This window comes from Protopterus annectens, chromosome 5.part0 (genome assembly GCF_019279795.1).
Source record: "Protopterus annectens isolate FY-2018-M chromosome 5.part0, PAN1.0, whole genome shotgun sequence".
Lineage (NCBI taxonomy): Eukaryota > Metazoa > Chordata > Ceratodontiformes > Protopteridae > Protopterus > Protopterus annectens.
Window position 1 is genome coordinate 773,211,684 of NC_056735.1, and position 17,616 is coordinate 773,229,299.

General features: G+C 38.6%; 1 protein-coding gene across 1 annotated transcript in view; it reads right to left on the reverse strand.

Moving 5' to 3' along the window:
* The window catches only part of CCHR5.PART0H11orf65 (chromosome chr5.part0 C11orf65 homolog), a 426,753-nt gene extending 425,270 nt beyond the window's left edge, over window positions 1-1,483 (reverse strand). The window contains exon 1 of the mRNA XM_044072623.1: window positions 1,443-1,483. The gene's annotated coding sequence lies outside the window, so the exon portion shown is untranslated. The remainder of the gene's footprint in view (window positions 1-1,442) is intronic.
* Between the last annotated feature and the right edge of the window lie 16,133 nt (window positions 1,484-17,616).

A 17,616-nucleotide genomic window follows, 5' to 3' on the forward strand; every position in this document is an offset into this window, starting at 1 on the left:
TTTTATAGTGTTGTTGTTGTTGTGTCTTTCAGCTTTTCCCAGTTAGGGGTTGCCACAGCGGAACTCCGGTCCGCTAATGATTGGCAGTAGATTTTTATGTGCCGAGTTGCCGGCCCTGACGCACAACCTTCAACGAAGGTACGCCCATTCACGCATGTCTCCACACGGAAGACGCTCTAGCTGAGAATCGAACAGGACAACGTCTTACTGTGAGGCGACTGTGATTTAACAAAAGTTATACTGTAGTACTTCAGAATCATTGCAGAGTAACAGTGATGACACAGATGCCATAGCATTTCATCTTAATTACCGAGATCATATACTGTGAATCTATACTCAATCTGCCAACTGCAGAATAAGCAACCAGTGGCCAAAAATTGTGTTCCTGCAGTCCATTTAATTTACATGTAAAGCTTCACAGTGAAGCAGTATATAATTGCCACATAGTATTGATTTCTAGATTTAAAGTGAGTTTAGATGAGTTTAGAATGCTTAAGTGTATTCAAAGAAATATATTCTTCCGTGGCAAATGATTTTTTCACAGGAGATGAGATCTTAAAATTCTGCATTCTTCTATTGCACTCACCCCTGACAGCTTTGCAACTGTGCTCATGAGATTCCAAGCAGTTCTGTATATACTGCACCTTGACACTTTAGTCAATGACATTCATTGAGACATGGCTGTTTCCTTCAGGGATTAGCAGCTGAGTTACAGTACAATCTTTTGCATTTCACATGCCTGACAGAATAATGTTTTGCCTTTGATGTACTGTGTGGTTCACTCTTGCACAATTTGGAGCCATTTTGTTAACTTTTTTTTAACCCAAAAACTGGGTCATTTTTTTGCTACTAAGAATATCAAACATCAATAAATACATTCAGTGCATTTTATCAGACATATACCTAAGATATCCCTAGATTCAATCCCCACCCCAACAAACACACTGATAGAACTAATTTTAGCCAGGTGCCATTAACTCAGTAAAAGGCAACAGGTATTTTCTCCAAAAGGTAGGATTTCTTGAGAGGCTTCATTATTTATTCTCTGCTGTCTCACAACTATTTTATTTCATACGTCAGTCTGAGTTGACAACAACAAAATTCAAAATGCCAGTACCGTAAACAAAGTTAATGTGCTGTCACTAATGTACTATTTTAATATTGGTTCAAAATATGTCTTCATGTTATTTTTAGAATTCTTGTTAACTGCTGATTTGCGTTTGCATAGGTGTCCAAACTTGTAAATGAATAAGAATCTGAACAATATTGGTACAAATAACGTGTAATAAGGTAAGCTAAACAGTGCCATGGGACTGCTTCTCCAGAAGAAAGACCCAATAGTAGTACTGAAGAAAATGCCTTGTTACTACGTTAGTTTCAAACTGCACTGATTAATTTTTACAACACCGTGTTTCAAATGAGATACTAGATAGACAGCTTACCTTTATACTGCAAAATGTCTTGACTTCCTGTATGTTTGTGCTGTTACTACTGTGATCACTGTGAAACTGCTATTTGCTGCCATGGCAACAGAGTTCCTTTTGTTGATTTGCATATATTCATATGAAGGGAAACTAAGATAAGTTGTGTTCTGTGCTTGGAGCTGCTTCTACAACTGTGATCTTTTTCAGTGAGACTACTAGGCTATTTGTGAAGTATTTTTGAATTCTATGTCTGTTTTGTCTGCTTTTCTAAGTTTGATAAAATACAGTGGGAAGGCTTGTTATCATGCATGAGTGAAGGGAGGCCCCTGAGTACAGTGTAATATATAGCATTATGTATGCAGAAAGGAGACAGCGCTGACAGCAAATGACTGTTACACAGAACATGGGTATCAAGTTTCACTTCTGTTAATATGCCTGCTCTTTTTGGAGGATTGCATGTGAAACCAACAATGTAGGGATGACAAGTTATGACAGAAAATCGTGTCCATTCTTACAAGTGCACTGGCCATGCTGTATAGTGTACTGTGCCTGCATCTGTAGAAGGAAACTTTTCATCTGCATGACAGCATGACGACAGTCAAGATAACATGAAAATATACCTGCTATAGAATGATTGTTTCTGTATCAAATGTTAATACAGAATGAATGGTTCTGTATTACAGGTAATACACAATGAATAAATTCTATATCACAGGTAATACAGCATGCATGGTTCTATATCACAGATAAAATGCATGTTGCTGTATCAGAGTTAATTAACAGGGTTTCCGAAGATGTAAAGGTCCGTAAACCTAATGCGAAAATACATTTTGAAAGATGGAATTTTTATCAGATCCAAAGGTACTGTGTATTTCACTTAGCATGTCCCCACAAAATATGCTATGGAATTTTCAAACAGTTATGACAGGGAGCTGTAGCTACCATTCAGCAAACATTACCTCCCTGACAGTGAACTGGATGAATCAAACTTGCTGAAAATGCAACTCCTGAAATGTATTTAAAAGTGTTTTACCACTATTTTTGAGATCACAATTGGGTGAGCAATTTTTACCTTTATAGGGTGTTCTTTCTTTCCCCTGATGTTGTACAACCATGGAGTTAGTACATATAAGCAATGTGTACAAGGCTTGAATTTCCACTGCAAAGGGGTACAGAGCAGCCTGCTCCATACAAAAGAATGTCGTATTGAAGTTGTACATATAGATCCAGTTTACTTATGAGGAGCTTGTGATCAATCATTCATAGTAAGTCATAGCATACTCTCTAGCTTGAGCATTCCTGTCATACCAGGCCTTTTTCTGCTGTTGGGCTTCTACCAGGTTCTCCTGGGCCAAGCCCATGAGTTCCCTGAGCCTTGTCCTGAGGTTTAGGTCATATGCCACAACAGACTCCTTGTGGGATTCACACTCACCCTCCCACTTATCTTGAATCAAATCTAGAGTTCCTCTCACCATATGCCTATATAGAAACTCAAAGGGTGAAAAACATGTGGATTCATGGGGCAACTCCCTGTAAGCTAACAACAGATGGGGCAAATATTAGTTCCACTCCCTCTTAAACTGGTCTGCAAATGCCTGTAGCATCGTCTTGAGTGTAGTGTTTAATCTCTCCACCAGACCATTAGTTTGGGGATGGTAGGGGTGGTCTTTAGGTGCTTCACCCCACAGTGCTTCCACAGACAAGCCAGCAGGTCTGACATGAAATTGGCACCTCTGTCAGTCAGTATTTCTTATGGGAAACCTACCCTGCTGAAAATCCCTAGCAAAGCATTTGCCACCTTTTCTGCCTCAATGGAGGACAGAGCCACTGTCTCTGGGTATCTGGTAGTATAAACTACTACCACTAGGATATATTTCTTCCCTGTGGAACTTGGGGTCCTCAGAGGCCCTACAATATCCATAGCTACCCTATGAAATGGCTCCTCAACCACAGGCAAAGGCATCAAAGGAGCTTTGACCTTGTCTCCTGCCTTGCCTACTTTTTTGCACTGCTCACAGATTCTGAAGTACCCTGTTACATCCCTCGAAATCCCAGGCCAATAAAAGTTCTGCACAATATATCTCTTTGTATGCTTTATGCCCATATGACCTGCAAAGGGAATGTCATGGGCTATGGCTAGAAGCACCAGAAAGTAGGCTCTGGGCACTACCAACTGCTGTATTCTCTCACCCTCTAGCCCTTCATGAGGGGTCCACTCTCTATACAGTAACCCTTTGTCCCAATATACAGATTTCTCCTTTCTTTGACAATCAGGTGCCTCACTAGCTACCTCCCTCAGGCCTTGTAATATAGTGTCTGAGAGGTGAGCATGTCTCAACTCTCTCTTTGTAACCCTTCCCAGCTCTGCTTCCACAGGAAGTCTGGTATTTCCTGGCAGTGGTACCTCACTGTCAGCCTGGGTACTACTACTCACCTCTGCTCTTGCAGTTACTCTGTCCAAGAGAACATCAGTACCCACAAGCAACTGTGGCTTACCTTCAGTCTCACTGCTACAGGGTAGCTCCTTCCCTGAAGTAACCACCTCACCAGTCCTGGCTTCAAGTGTGCAGTCTGTCTGCGTCCCTCTCAGGCTACCAGATCCACATGCTTGTCTCCAAGCCTGACTGCATGAAATTGCATGCACACATGGTACTGCATTATCAAAATCATTCCCTACCAGAACATCTGCAGGGATATCCTCAAACACACCTACTTGCTTGCTTCCTTTTCCACCCTCCCAATCAAGGTGAACCCTAGCCAAAGGTATTTGGAATGCAGTCCCTCCTAAAGCTCTGCCTGGAATAGACTGTTCAAGCAAGTAGTGCTCCTCTTTAACCATTGCAGGCTTCACAATGGTTAGGTCAGAGGCTGTGTCTGTTTTAGCAGTGGTCTGTTTCCCATCTACTAAGATAGGATATAACCTCTTGTGGTAGTTTGGTAGTGTTGTTGTCTCCAGACAACTTACTGCTGGCATTCTGTCATTCCCACTTACTGGTTCTCCCACCTTTTGTCCCCCACTTTGCCTTCCTGGACATGTATATGCTACATAGCCCCAATGGTTGCATTTAAAACATTTAACCCTTGGTCCTGGCTGTGTACCTGGACTAGTGGCTTCCCCTGTTACTAGCGGACTCTATTGGGGTTGTTTAGGCTGCCCACCAGGGGCTCCCTTAGACCCATGAGCAGCAGTGGATATCCCTTTCCTCTGCAGTGATGCCCTACTTGCTATGTATATGTTTTCCTTTTTCCCTAACTCAACTGCGGTATTACATTGTCTATCTGCCAACCAGATTCTCATGTCCACAGGCAAAGTGCTACGAGCTTGTTCCCTCACCAAAAGGTCTGCCAGCCCTTCAAAAGTGGTGACCTGACACCCACTCATCCATCTATGAAAATAAGTGCTTAACTCAGCAATATATTCACAAACACTTTCATCTGCCTTACGTCTATGCTCACAAAACTTTCTTCTGTAAGCTTCAGTTGTTAACTTAAAACACCTAATAAATAATTTTTAACAGTATTATAATTTAAGCAGTCAGTATCAGACAATTTAGAAATAGCAGTTAGAGTTTTACCATGGAGTAAGGGGGTCAGGAACTGTACCCAGAGCCCTTGTTCAACATTATACCGTTTACATACCCTTTCAAACATATGACTAAAACTATCAAAGTTATCACCCTCTGTAAATTGTGGAAGGAATTTACTGACTTTTGTTGCTTCTGGGGTTCAGTTATTCCCTTCACCATTACCTCCATTATCTTGGCAAAGAGTCAGCATCTCCTTTTCATGTTGCCTCTACCTCTCATTTTCTTTAGCCTCAAAATGTCTCAGTCTCTCTGCTAATTCCAATGCCAACTGTTCCTCCTTTTGTTCAGCCTCCAAACACTCCAGTCTCTGCTTATTCTATTTCCAAATGCCTGGTCTCCAGTTCAAGTCTCTTTAACTCCAGATGGATTTTAAGTCCTCTGTGGAAAGGTTGAACTGTCTATTTTCTGGGACCTGTACATCCCTAAGGCCAGTCTGGCTGTCTTCCTGGCTGTGGGTCTGTAATGCAGCTGTGGCTAAGGCTGCAATAATTTCTGCGTTAATCAGGTTGGCATGCACCAATCTTTTGTCTTGGCATATCTCAGCCAACTGGTTTCTTGTCCTCCTCTGCTGACATCCTTGCCTGCTCTCTCTGACTAACTAAGCTCAATAAAACTATTATGATATGAAACTCTGAATATTCACTGTGTGGCTGACTGAGAGTACAAACACCTTCTTTAGTGACCACTGTTTACAGGCTGCAGGAATTCAATATCTACACTACTGAATCCCAATATGGGTTTATCCAACCACTGCCAACCAATAAATGTGATGCCCCACAACTGGCTCAGTAATCAAGGATCTGCAATCCTCAGGGTCCCTATTAGATCAATGCAAAATCAAAATCTCGAATGGCTTAGATGTCAAAAATGCCATTCTTTGTAATCACTATTGTGAGATCGTGGTACAGTGAAGATTGGAAAATTTGCCCTTTCCTCACTGTAATGTGATCTTGGAGTTGGAATATATATTTAGCGGGGGTGTAGCAATTTCTATTACCTGCATTTCCGCTCATGTGTGTGTGCATTCAAGATTTTGAGATTTCATCTATATAATACAGACCCAATCCTCACCACTGGCAACAGTGGGGGATGTACTTTGGGAGGATGACAGGAACACATGCAGTATATCCAGATGCAGTTTTCTGCATCAAGTACAATTTCCCTTAAGGGCACACAGAGACCACAGTCAGTCCGGGGCTGGTTTCTCCCTTTTTCTCCAGATCCCCAATAAGACTCCCCACTGGCACAGCTATAGAGTTGATATCTCAGCTGAGTGGTCAAGCCAAGACCTCCAGCTCCCTCTCTGTCCAACCAGTGCTTCATGTCCCTGCCCAAGTAATTGACACACACACACTCTTGGAGATTTGTTTTACACACACACGCACACACACACACACACACACACACACACACACACACACACACACACACACACACACACACACCTACACCCCTGGGAAAGTCTGGCACAGGTTTACTAGCTATGCCCCCTTCTGCACAGACACTAAAGTAGTTATTACTGCCATTACTGCCAGCAGCCAACTCTTTATCAGCTACTTTAAGGTCCTTAACAAAGGGTGTCCAATCTTACTGTCTAATCTTACTGTTAATACAAATGGTAATTTGACTAAGAGCAAGTTTGTTAGGAGTGGTGTACACAGTGTCACCAAGTAAATATGTAAGTACTCTCAGAACTTAAATATGTCTCAGAAAGATCAGCCACAATGAAAGGTTTCAATATATTTAATAATAAATAATAAAAGAACAAGAAAATACTCAGTATAAATTTACAGTGATATCAAAGTTCAAAATCACAGGAAATATTAAAAACAACATTGCATTACAGTCTCAAATAAATAAAGAAAAATATCTAAGCTAAGCTTTGCTATATTCCTGACTATATCTAACAGAATTACTATAACCTAGTACACTTACATAATTAGAGCAGCAAGGCAGTTGTGTGGTGAATGGATCTTGTCAGGTCCAAGACAGAATACAGAATGCAGAGTCTCTCTCTCTCAGAGACCTCTCAGATTAATACCTTAAATATTACTGCTGAGATAGCTTGCAAAATGACATCATTTCTTGTCATCTGACTTTATCCCAGGTAAAACCCCCACTGTTGAAAGCTAGCAGTATTTAGCATATACCTGTGAAAATGCATACACAAGGGCTTTTCCTCAGATCTTTGCAGATCCTGGAAGTCATAAAACAATAAAACACTTCCAAGACAATACAGAACGTTTCCTAGTTCTATATACTGTGTCTGATACTGCACTGAAATTGAAATATAACATCTTTTTATTGCATGGCCATAAAGTAATTTAATTTCAGCTATTTTCTGAAGTTTTGCAAGTTAATCTTCTGTCTGTGCCCATTAGAGACATAGGTGCCAAACCAGGGATGAAGTTCTTGTTCCCTATACAGTTTTCCAAGTTACTCTTGAGTGGGTCAGGGAGGAAATCTGCTTCACGTGAATGGGAAGCCTGTTCCAAAGAGCTAGTCTCAGAGATACATACTTGCCTTTCTAACAGGTCCTATTTATTTCACAGGCAAGGTTCAGTTCTTTAGAATGGGTAATTCTGGTGCTGTTTGTTTTGCAGATATGCAGGAGGTCCAGTGGGGGGGGGGGGGTGACAGTGTTTTTTATGCCAAGCATAGATCTCTCTTCAACAGCCTGTAGGAGACAGAATGCAGGAATAGGGCCCTTAGGTAATTTGCATAGGGCATATTACTTATGCCCTCTAATCTTTTGGTGAGGAACCTCTGTGGACATTCCAATTGTCAGACATGCCTGGTTAGGTACATACCAAAGGAGGCAACTTTTTGTTCAACAAAAAGTGAGGCATCAAAAACAAGGAGACACTGCTTTTCATTCTTCTAATAATAAAGCATGTTCCAAAGGAAAATGCTTGAGAGACAGAAAAAGCACAGGAGTTGGCGAGCAGAATCAGGAGTACCTTGGACTTGAACTGAAGTCTGTGATTGGGAGATGGAGATTAAAAAGAAGAAGACCAGCAACACAAAAAAAAGTCTTTCGGCTTTTCCCGGTTAGAGGTCACCACAGCGGAATTCCGGTCCGCTCATGATTGGCAGTGGATTTTACAGTGCTGAGTTGCCAGCCCAATGCCCAACCTTCAATGAAGGCACGCCCATTCACGCTCACACCTACCTGCATGTCTTTAATGTCACTTGACCGTGGGGAGGACATGTAGACTCCACACAAAAGGTGCTCCAGCCGAGAATTGAATGGGAGAACCTCTTGCTGTGAGGCAACAATGCTAACCGAGGTACCACCGCAGCATAAGAAGACCAGCAACACTGAAATAAGCAAATAAATGTGAGACTTTAAAGCAAAAACCACATTTGTGAAACTTGGTTTTACAAGAGAAAGAGATTGAGAAAGAATGGATTTTTGTTAACTTTGTTAAACTTGTGTGGTGACTAACAGGCATGTGCTCCACTTCATGTCTTTGATGTCTGGAAGGACATTAAGGGAGAAAAAAGAGAAAGTAACTATAAGTAAAACAATTTTTTTTCTTAACATTATTTGTATAAAGCATTTCAGGATATACATTGCAAGTTACACAATAAAGCATTTTCATGTTATGTGTGATAGAGATACTAAAGTAGCAAGTACTTTTTTTCTTTTTTAGTTGTAAGAAATGTTGGCATTGCAATGTAACAAAAGAAGAAAGACTGGATAAAAGCATATTTGAGTTAACGAGCTATAATCTTGGGCTATTAGGGTGAGGAATGGGGTATAAAGGTGCACTGAATATAATATAATATAATATAATATAATATAATATAATATAATATAATATAATATCAGTTGATTTTTTTTCTTTTATTTTTGCATAAGTGAATATATGGATTAATGCCCTTGGCTTAACCTAATGACAAGTTGTTTATTTAAGGAAGTGTTTTTTTTTTTAAATGCGAGACTACTGTGTTATGAATAGTTTTTCTTTAGCAAATAAATGTTCTGTGTTAGTAGAGAAGTATATTCAGGTCTATATTATCTTATCAAAGAGGCATTACAGCAAATGCCTCTTCATTTACCCCTAAAGAATGAACCACCAGTTCCACGAATGGCCGATTCAGCAATTTCTTTCCTAGGGAAAAAATCACTGATCTGGCCAGAAATGAAGCATCACTACAAATACATAAAAGTAGGGGGGCTTTGCCCCACCAATGTGGGGGTCTTTGCCTCTCATGCCCCCTTACTAAATATACCAACTTCGAGATCGCACTACAGTGGGGAAAGGGGCAAATGCACACTGATGGCCAAGCGAGTTTTTTTCCCTATGAAAAAAATCACTGAAATGGCTGTTCTCGGAACTGATGTTTTTTTCTTTAGGGGTCAATGAAGAGGCCTTTGCTGTAATGCCTCTTTGATAAGATAATATAGACATGTACATTCTGTTCTTATGTTTTCATGGAAACAAGCTGACTAAAGGTGAAGGCAATAAATTAAGAGTTATGGACATTGATTAATGAAGAAATGTAAAATTAAAAGGCACAAGGACAAGCTGACCAGTAAAAAATAAAGTTTGAAATTATTGGAACTGAGTAAACGCTAACTTAATACTTTAATGTATTTACTTGAACAATGCATAATTTAGTTTAATTTAAAGATAGCCAGTGCACTTTATCTTAAAGCTAAAAGCTAATGTTTTTGAAAGCATATAAGCTGATTTTCACATCTGGTAGGAGAATGAAGATAAGACAAGAACAGGCAGAAATCAGAAGCAAAGGCTGTTACACGTGCTTTAGCATAGATAAACTTAATTTTAGGTTAGTTAACGCATGTGTGTGCAGCTCTCAATTTGGGTCAACTGTTCTTATCAGGAAGGATAAACTTTATTTTTTGAAGATGCACATAGTCTTGTGTGTTTGTTTTAAGTTAATAGATTCTGGTGGTATTCTGGGGTGTGTTTGTTTTTGTTTCAGGGTTTTCATTAAAACAAAAAGTTTTGTAAAATGTTGGATAGGATCAAATGGAGATGACAAGAAACAACTCTATAAAGGATAACCTGTCAAACATTGGTGGGTACATGTAACAGAAAAGCTGGAAATAAGACATTTTCTAAAGCTGTCATATATAAGAGTGAATAATAACTTCTTATCATAATGGCTATACAAAACTTATTATTTTGTAATGTGAATGACCTCACAGGTATAGACAAAAAGGTAAGAGTACTGAATTATATGAAGAAATGCAGAGTGCAAATAGCAATGCTACAGGATACTCATTTGGATACAAGTGAGCATGTGAGTGTGATAAAGAAAGGATATTAGGATGGAATAGTTGGCAAAATATCAGAGGCAAAAGAAAAGGGGAGTACTTATTCCAATTGCTAGAGGAGCTCCAATAGTGATAGAAGAGGAAAAAGATAGAAATGGTAGATTTGTGGAAATAAGGGGCTACTAGCAAGGGAGGAGGATTACACTGGCAATGCATTTATATTCCACCTAAAACTCCTATTATAGAGCTTAAGAAAATTTTGAGAGAAATAATCAACTTTCAGCATGGACTATTACTTATTAATGGGGACTGTAACTTGATTCACAGCAATGAGAACTAGAAGGGGATATAACAAAAGAGGATAGATTTCTGAAGAAATTTCTGAAAATATTTGGTATGCAAGACCTGAATTCAGTTGTAGGAACTCATAGAAAGTTTACATAATATTCCCCATGGTACAATAACTGGGCTAGACTAGACAGAAATTATATTTCACAGGAACATGTGCATTTAATTGAAAGCTTTGACACATATTCAATAACTATTTCCGAGCAAGTGCCAATAACAACTAGGATAAAAATGCAGGGTAATGAAGTACAAATGAGATACTGCTGCTTTTCTACCTACCTGTTAAAAAGAGAGGAATTTAAGGAATGGGTAGTTGACATTATTCAAGAGTTATTAGGGAAGACAGACATTTCTTCAGAAGTTACAGCTAGGGAGTGAAATAAAATGAAAGTGGAGTTTAAATAATAGGAGTGAAATAAAATAAAAAAGAGGGATAGTTAAGTAGTAACATGAATTATTTAGAGGTTGACAAAGGTTAAAGTACTGCAGAATAAGGGGGATCTCACTAAAGAAGAAGAGGCACAATTGAAGAGTGCTAAAGAGAAAATAAGGGAATATCTGGACAATATGCATGAGTTTAGAAAGAAAGACTGCTGTTAAGCAACTGTTTTTTGATAATAACTCTAGAGCATAAAAACTTTTAAAACAATGACTTAGGCAACAGAAAGTAAAAAGGGCTGTTGCCAAAATTAGGGAGCCTACGTATATTCATAGGTGATTACTAGATTAATGGCACAGGAGTCTTTACAAGCCTAGCCAATTATACCCAGGATATGACAATATGATATCTTAATTCTACAGATATGGGATAGGATAGTATCAGGGTAGTGTGTCTTTGGGAGCACTGAGTCATTTTATGGACTGCTTCTGTCCATAAGGGACATGGGAAGTACCCTGGCGGTGAATTTACGGTTCCCTATATATTTATCCAAATTCTTTTTGAAGAGATTGAGGGATGGGCTTTGTTTTACTAAGATTTGAAATTTATTCCATAGACGAGGCAGCCTTTGGAATCCAAATCTGTCTCTTCAGCAACTTCTGTCACAAATAAAATTCAGGTACATGGAATACATAGCCCTCTTATCATTTTTCTTGCTAATATGTAACATGCTCATCAGAGATGGATCAGAGAATACCTTGTAGATCAGGCATAAGTCACTTCTCAATAAACGATATGAGATGAAGTAAAGGGATAGGCCCTTTAGTCAGTCTGCATAAGACATGTGTCTTACACTCTGTATTTTTGTTTAGTGAGAAATCTCTGGGGCTGCTCTAGTTGATGTAAGTGCCTGGTTAGGTACATGCAGAAGAGAGTATTGTACTTGATTATGGACCTGATGAGGGCTGAGTACAATGGCACTATGACTTCCTTTGATCTTGATGCCATACCTTTACTCATAAGTTGAGCCGCACAGAAGGATTTCCTCACTAGTATAGCTACTTGGTGGTCAAACTTTAGATTACTGTCTATCAGTGTTCTTGGCGATCCTGTAGATGTATTAGAGATATTTTGGAAATTTTATGACTGTTTCTTGTTTCATAGGTTCATAGGCAAGTACTACGCTAGCTGCCCTTGTGGGCCATTTTAAGCCTACTAATTTCACTTTTAGAGGTGAGAATCAAACCCTGTACCTTGTGATTGTAAGGTAAACACCTTAACTATTGCATCACAATTTGTATACTACAGAGGAATGTGGAAATCAAGAAAAAAAAAACAAATGGAAATAAGGAAGACTTAAGTATGCCAAGGTTAGAGGTAGATGAGGCTCAATAATTAACAGTTAAGATAGGAAGAGTTGAGATAAAAATGGTGATGCACAATCAATCTGCAGGAAAGTCTCCAGGAATAAATGGTATTCCTGTGGAAGTCTGAAAGCTAGCAGAGAAGAAAGTGATAAAGATCTGGAAGGTTTTGTTTAACAGTATTTTAAAAAGAGAGGAAGCACCAGTATTCTGGAAGAAAGCTGTGGCGGTTGTAATACCTAAATACAGTAAGAACCCATCACACCCATACTCATATAGGCCCACTTCAGTTTTAAATCATGATTATAAGATGTTTATGTCAATAATAGCTAAAATAATGGCAACAGTGTTGCCAAAACTGATAGATATGGCTCAATGTGGTTTTGGGGAAGGGAAGCAAATATTTTACAACATTAATAGAACAATAATGATCTAGATGGAAGCAGAATGTAAGAAAACGCTACAGTTGTTGGAAAGTCTTGATGCAGAGAAAGCATTTGACAGACTAAGCTGGGATTTTATGAGTAGGGCAATGGAAGCTTTTGCACTTCTTGATACAGTAAGGTTAATTAAGAGGATATATGAGGAATTGGAAGCAAAAAGTAAAGTGTTAGAGTTTCTCTCTGATAAGTTGTGTCTGAACAGATGACCAGGCAGTAGTTTCCTCTTCCCCTTTGTTATTTGCATTATATTTAGAGCCATTGGCAAAGCAAATAAGGGACTTAGAAATTCAAGGATATAATTGATATAGTAATCAAGAAAAATTGGCTTTATTTGAAGACAATATTATTTTTCACCTGATAAAGCCAAAAAAATCATCTCAGTGTTGTGGAACATTTTGAGACAGTTTCAAGTCTTTTCATAATATAAACCTAATGAAGAAAAAGCAAAGGTTATCACTGTAAACCATGTATCCACCCATGAATTGGTTCAGCAATTGCCCCCCTCTGTTTTTTTTCCCGGAGTGTCCTGAAATGCAAAGAGTACTCTGGTTCTCTAATTCTTTAACTCATCCTCTGTTGTTTAGGAGAACATTTCAATGCTTGTCAGTGCATCTTGTAAGCTGGTGAAGGGGTGAAATCCCCCTTTTGTTGATTAACTGCTTGCTGTGTTGGGAAAACAACCAATCAACATGCTGTTTTCCCAACAGAGAAAACAGTCAATCAACAAGATAGATTGTAGAGAAGTCTGTGAAAATGTAGGAATAAAAAGCAGGCTTTCAGCTAGTTGGTACCTTTTCTAAACATGTTTTTGAAATTTGGTCTGTCACTGTTCTCTCTCTTTAGGTTTGAGAAGAGTTTACTTTCATTGCCTGATGGAGAGAAAGTTGAATCAGATTTGCCATTCCTAATTATTGGACATCACTGGCTGGCTGCTGAGAAGAAGAAGTCCTTGGGGCTTGGTCTGTTACTTTGACTGCTACTGCTGCTGATAGCTAGCCTGCTTGCTGCCACTACTGCTGTATGCCCCACCAACCACCTTTTGAGGAGTCCAAGACCTGGAGACCAGAGATTTGGTTTTAAAGACAATAGGCAGCCACAGGTTTTTTGGCAGAAATACATGCTCAGACTGGAGAGTCTTTAGTGGGGAAAATTTTCTGTAGTGAAAAGAAGGTTGGTGATTGTTAAACTCTGCATACTGTCCTGATTTTGCCTCATATTTTGTCTATCCCACATAAAATATATGGTTTTCTGGCAGTTCAAGGACTGAAGTCATTAATGATAGCCATTTGAGCTTTAGACATTATATCCTTAGAAAATGCATTTTATTCTAGCAAATATCTAGGTTTATAAGAGCAATATGCAATAATTATTCTTCAGAAAATACATGATAAAGCAAAATCTCTTCCAGCAAGTTTCTAAACCTATAATCCGTCTCTTTTGGGTTTGTCTGTTTGTTGCTGTCCATATTTCTTGAGCTAAGAGGTTTGTCCAGATTTTTTCCTCATATTTTTGGTCTGTTCTTCATAGAATTTGTAATTTCTGGCAAATCACTCTAATGACATATATTTGAGTTTGAGACTTCATATCATTCAGAAAATGCACATTAACACAAATCCTGCTATTCAAGCTACATTCTAAGTTTATAAGAGGAATATTTCAAATCGCTTCCTATTTTTGGACATTTTTCCCCTGTTATTTTAAGCTTTGCCCAGATTTCTTGTGCTAAGAGGTTAAGGTATAACTGAGAGGTTGAAGTCCTTAAATAGTAACAGATGTCTGAGTTTGCCTTCATATCTTTGAGAAAGTGTATGATTTTTTATTTTATTTCATTTTACATTTGTTTACCGGGAAAGTCCGACTGGGCACGGGGAGAAAAGCTTCAAATACCAATACAGTTAAAAAGCGACAATAAAGTAAAGTGATAAAGCAAAAACTGTTCTAGCATTTATCTAGGATTATAAGTATTAACGTATGCCCTGATTTTTGGTTCTTCACCCCCCTATGATTGGTGCTATCCATATTTTTTGGGCTAAAAGTTTGAGAGGTATGGTGATGCTGTATATAGTGTGTTGTGGAATGCTCAGATTTTTGCTTCATATTTTTTGTTCTGTTTCTTGTAAACTGTGTGGATTTCTTGAAAACAATCTGAGGGTGGAAGTCATTATGACATATATCTGTACATGAGACTTCATATTTTTGAGGAAATTCATGATAGAATAAACCATGTTATTTCAGCTACTTTATAAGATTATAGGTATTAATTAACATCTGGCCCTGATTTTGGCCCCTCACGCCCTATAATTAGTGTTGTCCAGATTTCTTGTGCTAAGACAATGAAGCAGTGTATGGGTTCAAGATATTTATTGTACATAAACACATCAGGAACTGTAACTGGAAAATGTGCTTTATCTAACCAACTCAGTTATTACTTCAAGCACACTGGCATATGCATCTCCAGTCATGCCTGCATTCACTCTGGCTGTCTGTACAAAATGGCACTGATCTTGGATGTAGTCAGTGACTTACATGGACATGCATTCTAGCTACAGTGGCTGACTAGGTACAATAAACTCAATGAGCTACAAGAGAAGTATGGTGATGCTGTCAAGACTGTTGCAGGATGTTATATTTTTTGCCTCATATCTTTCAGTCTATTCCTCATAAAATGTGTGGTTTTCTAGCAAACCATTGATGGTTATAGTCATTAAATGAGAGGATTTGAGTTTCAGACTTACATGGTCAGAAAATACATACCAATGCAAAACCTAGTCTATCAACTTTCCAAGTTTATAAGAGTAATATTTAAAAAACAAGTACTCACCCGTGGTATCCCTGAAGTCTCAAACAACCCACTAAACAAGTATAATGGGTCCAAAAACAAAACAGTGTAAGAAACTTCTCTGTGAGGAAGATTTTCAATCCATATTATTATGTTTTTCACTTAGGATGAGTTTACATTCACTACTTCTACTACCATGATCTGATCTGATTAATATTCAGTGATTAACTAGATATACATGGATTGAAAATCTCCCACACAGAGAATTTTCTTATACAGTTTTGTAAGATAATATTTAAAATTTGTCCCTGATTTGTGAGCCTTTGTCAGACATTATTTTTCGCTTTGCAGTAATTTAATCAAATCAGACCATCATGTGAGTACTTATGACATGCCTAACTTGTCTTTACATAAGTTATTACAGTGATCATGATTGCTGAGCTGTCATGTATTTCATCTTGTGTAGATTTCATCTTGCTGGCCAGCAGTATGCCTCTGAATGTCTGACCTTAGTTGTTATCATGCTCTGTGTCAGACTTTATTCTCAGCTGGATACCTTTATGTCAAGTTCATGTGTGTAACAGTTGAGGGTCTTGACTTATTTAGTTGTTTATTAACATTTATTTATTTATTTGTATTTATTTTCCAGGGCAGAGCACTGATCTCCATGGACCATTTTTGAACTCAGCCTGGGAGTTTTGTCTGGTTAAGTGACTTGCTCAGAGTCGCACAGTTAAGGAATCAAACCTTGCACCACTGGATCACAGAAAACAGCTTGTTAACAGTTATTTAATCTTCTAAGCCAACTGCCATACCGGTCACAGTAGTTATTGTTTCTGCTTCAGTATCTGATCCACACGTTTTAATTTCAGCTGAATGCCTTCTGTGTTGGATCCACATGTCCTCCTCTCTGTGTTAGATTTTTCTATGAACAGCTGCAGTGTCACTCTGGCACAGGAGTTACTGTTACTGCCTTACATTGCTTGACCTCAACTGTTAATTTTTCAGATGGAGTCTGCATTTCCTCTTGCATTGACAGACTGTATTTTTTCCTTATGGATAGCTATATATCAAGGTGTACATCAAGTCTGGAGAGTTTCATATTACAGGACGTGAGCAAGTATCTTAGGCTAGTAAGTATGGCACAGGCCTTAGACACTGCTGTTGCTGGTCACTTAATGATATTGTCTAGATTGGTATTTATAGCTGTTTTGCTTTATTGTGGTGATGCCGAGCAAGGATCCTTCAAGAATCATGTTTGAGAAAAGATCAATGGACCACTAAGAGGCTGGAAGTAGCACAATATCTCCTAAGAAGTTAAAAGCATTCTGCACTTATAATAAGGCATGGGAGCAAAGTTATTCATGGGTGCAATATATTCCAAATGCAGATGCCATGGCCAAGTGCACAACCTGTGGAATAACTTTCACTATTAAGTAGGATGGAGAAAAGCCACTGAAAAGCCACCAGACATCAGGCGAATATCAACAAAGCCCTCAGCTCCAGAAGCTGAACTTTTTAATGACAAAGTTTATTCATCCATTTAATATAACTAGTGAAACTTCCAAAGTGGCAGCAGCTGAGGTGACAGCAGTTTATTATGTTGTGAACCGCAATCAATCATATGTCTCTATGGACTGTGGAGGTAAGCTGGCAAAGAGGTTTTTCTGTGAGTCTACTGTGGCTTTGAAATTCAGCTATGGAAAGACAAAATCTGAGAACATTGTAATGAATGTATTTGCATCTCATTTAAAGGAGCTCCTTCTGCAGGAACATGGCACCTCCTATTTCTCACTTGGATCAGATGCATCCAATAAAGGGAATAGAAAAATGTTCCCCCTGGTACACAACAGAAATGTTTGAATTTCTATGAGAATCATAACAAAAGTGCTTAATTCAGCTTTACAAGAATAAGGGACATCCTTGTACAGAAAGGACTGAAATATAAACTTGTATAGCTATGCTGCAGACAACGCCTCAGTTAGTTATGGAAAACACAGGTCTGTTTTTAAACATCTGGAAGCTGAGGTGGCTCACATCA